Genomic DNA, 7,299 nt, shown 5'->3' on the forward strand with positions numbered 1-7,299 from the left:
AATAAGCCCAAGCCCGTTTACATAAATGAAATAATAAATAAGACTCAATGACATAACTCTAATTCAAAATGTGCTTAATTATTAAAAACCAGAGCCTCATAAGAACTCGATTAAGAATTGCTACTGTAGAGGCGTGATTAGGGTTACAAGAATAATTGTCAAAGTTTTGAAATAAGCCCAAGCCCATTTACATAAATGAACTAATAAATAAGACTCAGTGACATAACTCTAATTCCTAACAATCTCCTATTTTGCGTCCATTGAGGCGAGAAGCTCTTCACTGCTTTGTCTTCTTTGTAGTCTTGAAGAGCATGGGAATAACTGCAAGAAGATGCATGTGAAAGGAAATGTACCACCTTATCATATCAAAGTAAACCTTCTTCGCAGCTTCGTCATTCAATTTACATTAGCCTGTGATATCCAAAATGAACTCCAAGCAAACTGTAGAGAACAAATGCTTATCAGGCAATGCGAAGAGGCACTTCTGCAAACTAGCTCCTGAACCACGATGAAACATTACAGTCCAGTTATCTTTTTTCAATCTTCCCCATCATCATCATGTTGATGACTTTCGTCTTGCCAGTAAGGGGAGCAGTGGGTTTCCTCTTCAAAACTGAAGCAATTTTAATGTCAAACTTCGCCACTTCATAAATGTACGAAATCAACATTCGTTTTATATGCCCCAAAACAGGCTCGTACTTCTTTTCATCTTTCAAAATGAAGTGCAATAAAACGATCCAATCATAGGGATTAAGACATGGCAAATCAGCCAAGGAAAACTCGTGAACGGTGCTTTCGGATCCTCTTGTTGTTTTGAACTTGATTTTCACGAAGCTCCCTATTTCAATTGGCCCTATGACCTTCACAGTGGTAATATTTTGTGCACTCGAAGTAAGGTACTGAGGCTTGGCATGCGAAACATAAAACTCCATTAAAGAATTATCAACTTTTTCGTTTGTTGCAGGAGCATTCGCAATTACATCAAAACTGCAAAAGACGAATGCTCATGGATTGATATGAATGTCGAATTGAGAATCCTGCGAATTCTTTAGATCAAATGAAGTTCTAGGCTCCAACCAATTCATGGTTGGATTATCAACCGCATCATTAAGGATTTGCTCCAAGGTCCATGGTGGAAACAATGTCTTTTGACTTTCCAAAGAAACCTGAGCTTCGTGTTCTGCTCGTTCCTTCGCTTCAGCTTCTCGGATGATTCGTTTATGTTCCTCAATTTCAACCTCTCGATCCTTTCATCTTTTGAGCTTGTTCTCATCTAGCTCTTCATCGTCACTATCCACCAGTTTTTCTTTGCCTTTGGAACCCGAAGCTGCATTAACCTTCGGTTCATTTGAGACTTTCGGTTTTTGCTCATCAATCTTCGGAGGTTGTTGAGGTTCTTTTGATGACTCTCTCCTTGTTTTGGAAGGATAGGGGACTCCGAAACACCCTATATCTGATTAAGCATGGCAAGAGCAGGGAAAAACTTTTCAACCAAATGCCTGCGAATAGAGATTGGAAGTATAGGATCGTGAGCATCAAGAATATTGGAGAGCAAGGCATTATCTCCCACAACACTTTTAACAACAGCTCATTCAGACTTAATCTCCTTGATCTTTTTGTTTGCTTGGATGAATTTGGTAGCTTAAACTTGGACTTTCGTTGTTTTGGCAGCAACTTCGTCCATAATGCCACTTTCAACTGTCAGATATTCATGTAGCTAATCAATTTTTGAGGAAATAGACATCTGAAGCTCTGTGTTATCCTTTTTCATATCGGTGTGAACCTGCACTAGCGCTTCTTTTTCATTTTGAAGTGATGTGCGAACACCCACTATCGCCTCATTTGCTTTAGAGGTGATTGTCTTAGCCACTGTTTGTAAAGTCGTCATGAAATTCTGAGCATCACAGACAAGTTTTTCAACCTTGTCAAGAACCCCTTTGCACATAGTAGTCGAATTAGAAACCGCTTGATTTGCTTTATCCAGATTGGCCTGATGTTCTTTTGTCATTGACTGGAAAAAGGCTTCAACTGAGGCCTTAGAATATGCATCACTTGATGAAGCTTGAGAAGCATTGATCCACAAATCTAGCTTCTCAGTGATAACTTTGAACTGTCTTTGAGTAACAGAGGCATCGCCATCACTATCCTCCTGAAGTCTAAATGGACTAAACTGAAAAGATTAAAATTAAACCCATCTTCTTCTAAAAAGGTATCTAAATCATCTTGTCTCAGAGGAGAAATTGGAGGTGTAGACTGACCAACAGTTAAACCTGAAGCTCCTACCCCCGCATCAGATGTATTGATAGTAACAGGAGGTTCATTGGTCATGTTCGTAGTTGAGGTGGTGGCAGTAGAATCGGTGAACATAGGAATCGAAGAAGCGAGAGTGGTTTAAACTTGCGAACTAACAGGGGGTGGACATGGTACGATGGTAATCAAGGTAGAAATGGTAGCAGTAAGAAAGGGAATAGATGCATCCTCAATGAAATCATCAGTAATAGGAACTGAGACAGGAATCTGAAAGTTTACCTCTAGGTTTGGAGAAACAGGCTGCGAAACCTCAAGATTTGAAGTTACAGCAATGTCTTCAGTTTGAACAGGATTATCCACTTCAACGCGAACGTCTGACTGAGAGTTAGACTGCGAATGTTCACTTTCCCTGGGAGTGAGAGATATGGTCCTACGAGCGGCTTTCTTGACCTTTCGCTACTTGGTTGAAGGAGGAGCTTGTGCAGAAGAACTAGCTTTTTCCTTTAATTTCTTGGGGGTTGCAGCTACTATTGAAGGACCCTCTTTCTCTATTTTCTTTATTCCTCCTTTCTTAGGCTTATCAACCTCTAATAATACCGCTCATATCTCATCAGTCAAAGGAAGAAAGCCTGAAACTACAAGATATCTATAAGCCTCGAGAATTTTGCTAGCAATAGGAATAGATTAAAACATTGTTTCAGGAACAGAACCCATGAAAAAAATTTGGAGTTGTTAGCACTGATAAAATTCGTAGTATGAAAGATAGAGATAGTAGACATGAACGAATTTCACATCACCGAAAGTTTAAGCTTCTTAATGGCCCTTTGAACAACAATCGTCCAGAATCAAGCATAAGAAATTTCATTGTGTTGGTTTGAAGAATGTGTACTTTGGACAAATTGAGCCCAAAGAACTGCCTAAAAGTCGATGTTCTCACCTGTGTAGATCCCATATGTGATGGTCATGAACAGTTTGCTGACGCAGTCGGAGCCAGTCACACGCTTAGAGAAGCTCTTGAATAGTATAGTAAAAATTCCATTCCATTGAGGCGGCAAATTAGGTTTTCTGAACTTGAAGATGGTGGTTAGGGTTTCTTTGTAACCCCTTTGGTAGAACATCTCCATAATGGCGGCGATAGAGATAGAATTCGGGTCTACCATATCAGTGGTTATTTCATGCCCTAGTAGAGAACAAAATCGTGACTTAATGATTGAGGTTTTCCTATCGATAACTTTGAACGTGATTCTCTGTTCTTCCTTGATGTAGCAAGCAGAAGAGTATGTCTTGGAAAGAAGAGACATTAGAACAATCTCACATGTTTTCAGAGCTTTGCCAGTGGTGGGTATTTCAGGCACTCAACGATCGGTAACATGAAGCTGTCATACTTGAGAGGATCTAGATCAAGAATCGGGTTTTTGTTCTACTTGATGGCTAGAAGAGATGACTGCCTTGAGTGTTCTTGAACAGAAGGAGTTTCAGAAGAACCCTCCATTGATGAGTGCTTGAAGATGAAGATGATGAACAGTTGCAAGCTTTTCGATCGCCAAAAGTCATTGAGAGTATTTGTGAGTGGTAAGTAGAGATGTAGCATCAAAAACTCTTTATACCGCTTGTTTAGTGAGACAAATCCGGAGAAAGATTATATCGGCTACTGAAAAATCACCTGCAAAAGCATGATTGACAATTGTTACGTCAGAGGCGTGTGTTAGGCAGTGGTAAAGAAACGTCGGTTCAAAGTTTCACGTGCCCATTTGAATTCTTATCCATTAGAGTGTCGCCTCAGTTTCTCCCTTTAGCATTTAAGTGTATACCACCGTTCACATTGAGATACGAACTTTCGACTTTAAGTAAACTTGAGTGAAACTATGTAATTGAAAATGAGTGTAAGTACCACGAACCAGACTATTGGAAAATCACAAGGATCATCATGCTAGAGTGTGCCAAAGAGAAAGAAATAAATCAAAGTATGTGTGTGGGATTTTAGTGATGTCTATTTAAAGACATGAAACAGTGGATCTTGGGCAAAGATCTATTCCTTCGAAGTTAAGAGAGACTAAGAAGTGTCTGTGTGGTTCCCCGTTAAAGTACGATCACCTATTTATTAAGAAACAGTGAAAGGCATCTTTTCTTTAGGCTTTACAGGGTGGCTCTATCTTCAACCAAACTCCAAAACTTGATATAAGTACGGACATTAGGATGAAGTACTCATGTGACCAATGTAGACACGAAACAGTGGATCCTAGGCAAAGATCTCTTCCTTCGAAGTCAAGAGTAAGAAGTGTCTGTGTGGTTCCCCGTTAAAGTATGATCACGTGTTTATTAAGAAATAATGAAAGGCATCTGTTTATTAAGAAATAGTGACACACATATGAAGTACTCACAAGGATCGTCGTGCTAAAGTGTGCCAAAGAGAAAGAAATAAATCAAAGCATATGTGTAGGATTTTAATGATGTCTATTTTAAGACACGAAACAGTGGATCCCAGGATTAGATCTCTTCCTTCGAAGTCAAGAGAGACTAAGAAGTGTCTGTATGGATCCTCGTTAAAGTACGATCACCTGTTTATTAAGAAACGGCGAAAGACATCTTTTCTTTAGGCTTTACAGGGTGGCTCTATCTTCAAAGAAACTCCAAAACTTGATATAAGTATGAACGTTCAGATGAAGTTCTCATGTGACCAATGTTATCAGTTGAACGAGTAGCATTGGAATTTATTTTAGTGACTTGGATAAATGTAGAAATCTCAAGAAAATCAAAAAAAACTGGATCTATTGGGAAAAATGTCTTAGGTCTAAAGCATTTCATTAAGATCTCGCAAAATAGAAAGATATTTCTTGGTACAAACCACGAAAGTGGAGTTTCGTTAATACCTTGGTGAAATATCTAGAACATATAATTGTTCACCGTCAATTCATAAAAGTGTGTTGAATTTTGGGTTTCACTCAGTTTGTGGTTGAACGAAACTAAGATCATTAACACTGATGTCGTGTAACCATAAACTTCAGCGGTGATTTCTGAGAGTCTCAAGGGTTACGATTATGAAAGACAAAGTGATGGAGAAATGTATAAGGTGGTTCCAAAGAAAGGAATGTACCTCTGCTATGCGAAAGTGACCAAACAGACAACTCTTTACTTAATATGAGAAGAGTCAGGTAGCTCATGACTTATGTGAATTCGTAGCCTAATTGGGAAGAAGCGATTGGTATTATCGATTCATTAAGGCTTCAACATAAAGTCGCCGAGGCTTTAGACAACATGCAATAGCATGCTTCTAGTGACACTTAGCTAGTACATAAACAAAGAAATTTATACCTGCCCCATCATTCGTGTTTATAGGTAAAAATTTTGCCTTCAAATTTGCAAAAATATTTAATGAAAGAAACTAGAACAAAAAAAATATTTTTGAATTTTGAGTTTTTCTGAACAAGAAATAAGAAAATAAAAAGAAGTAAAATGTTTTTGTATTTTGATTTTCTTAAAAAAAATTAAAATAAAGGAATAAAATAAATAAATAAAATCGAGTGAAAACAAAAAATAAACGCAAATAAAAATATACATAATATCAAAAAGGATATGAAACGCTCCAAACCACGAACAAACAGTTGAGCATGAGCTATGTCGAGCTTTCGCATGAAGTCATAGGATAAACAAGGGTTGCGAATTACTACGAGCATTCACACCAATTCGCATGACAAAAGATGACTGCGAACTACTGCGAGCGTTCGCACCAATTCGCATGACATGCTCTAGACTGGGAGTGCGAAAGTACAAAAAAAATGAAAGTGTCATTTTTAAAGCGAAAGTGGTTTTGGAACAGATTCAACTTCGATCATTCACAAGCCTTGAAGAATCTGACTGAAGGTAGGTTCAAGTAAGGCTTTCGTGAATATGTCAGCTAACTGATCATCAGATCTTACGAAGTGTATTTCAACATTACCATCTTCCACATGATCCTTGATAAAATGATACCTCAATGCTATGTGTTTCGTTTTTTAGTGTTGCACTAGATTGTGACAAATGTGAATGGCACTTTCAGAGTCACAGTGTAATGGGATTCGTTTCATGTTTAGGCCATAGTCACGAAGTTGGATTTGAATCCAAATGACATGTGAAGTGCATGAGGTTGCAGCTATGTACTCTGCTTCAATAGTTGAGAGGGATATGCAATTTTGCTTTTTTGACTACCAACTTACGAGCTTACCGTCCAAGAATTGGCATACTCCCGTTGTAATCTTTCTATCCAGGCGACACCCTCCAAAATCAGCATTCGAAAATGCTTGTACGAAGAAACCTGAGTTTGATGGATACCATATGCAAAGTGAGGAGGTTCGTTTTAGGTACCTGAAAATGTTCTTGAGCGCCATCATGTGGGGTTCGCGAGGATTCGCTTGGAAGCTAGCACAATAACAACGGAAAACATAATGTCCGGTCGACTAGCTATTAAATACATCAATGAATCTATCATCTGACGATAAAGGGTCATATCATCATCTGGTTTTTCCAGATATAGTGTTAGTTTCGTTTCGAATGCCATTGGAACCTTCGTTTTTGAATCTCCCACCATTCCAAACTTAGCTAGCAGGGTCTTCATGTATGCCTCCTGATTTATAAATATACCTTCCTGACTCTGTCTTATGTTTAATTTAAGGAAAAATTTAATTGGACCCATTGAGCTCATATCAAATTTCGTTTCCATTAGTTTTGACATTCAGCTGTTAAGCTGGGGTTAGTGGATCCGAAGATAATGTCATCAACGTAAATTTGGATAATCATTAAGTGGTCACCCTCTTTCTTGCAAAAGAAGTTTGGGTCAACCGAACCTTGTTTAAATTTGGATATTTTTAAGAAACGCGTCAGAGTTTCTTACCAGGACCTTGGAGCTTGTTTCAGACCATAGATTGCTTTGTCTAGAATGTAACAGTGACTCGGATACTTCTCGTTTATGAAGCCAGGTGGTTGTTCCACATACACTGTCTCTTCAAGTTCCCCGTTCAAAAATGCACATTTGACGTCCATTTGGTAAACTTTAAAATTCTTGTGTGCCGCATA

This window comes from Lactuca sativa, chromosome 2 (genome assembly GCF_002870075.4).
Source record: "Lactuca sativa cultivar Salinas chromosome 2, Lsat_Salinas_v11, whole genome shotgun sequence".
Taxonomy (NCBI): domain Eukaryota; kingdom Viridiplantae; phylum Streptophyta; class Magnoliopsida; order Asterales; family Asteraceae; genus Lactuca; species Lactuca sativa.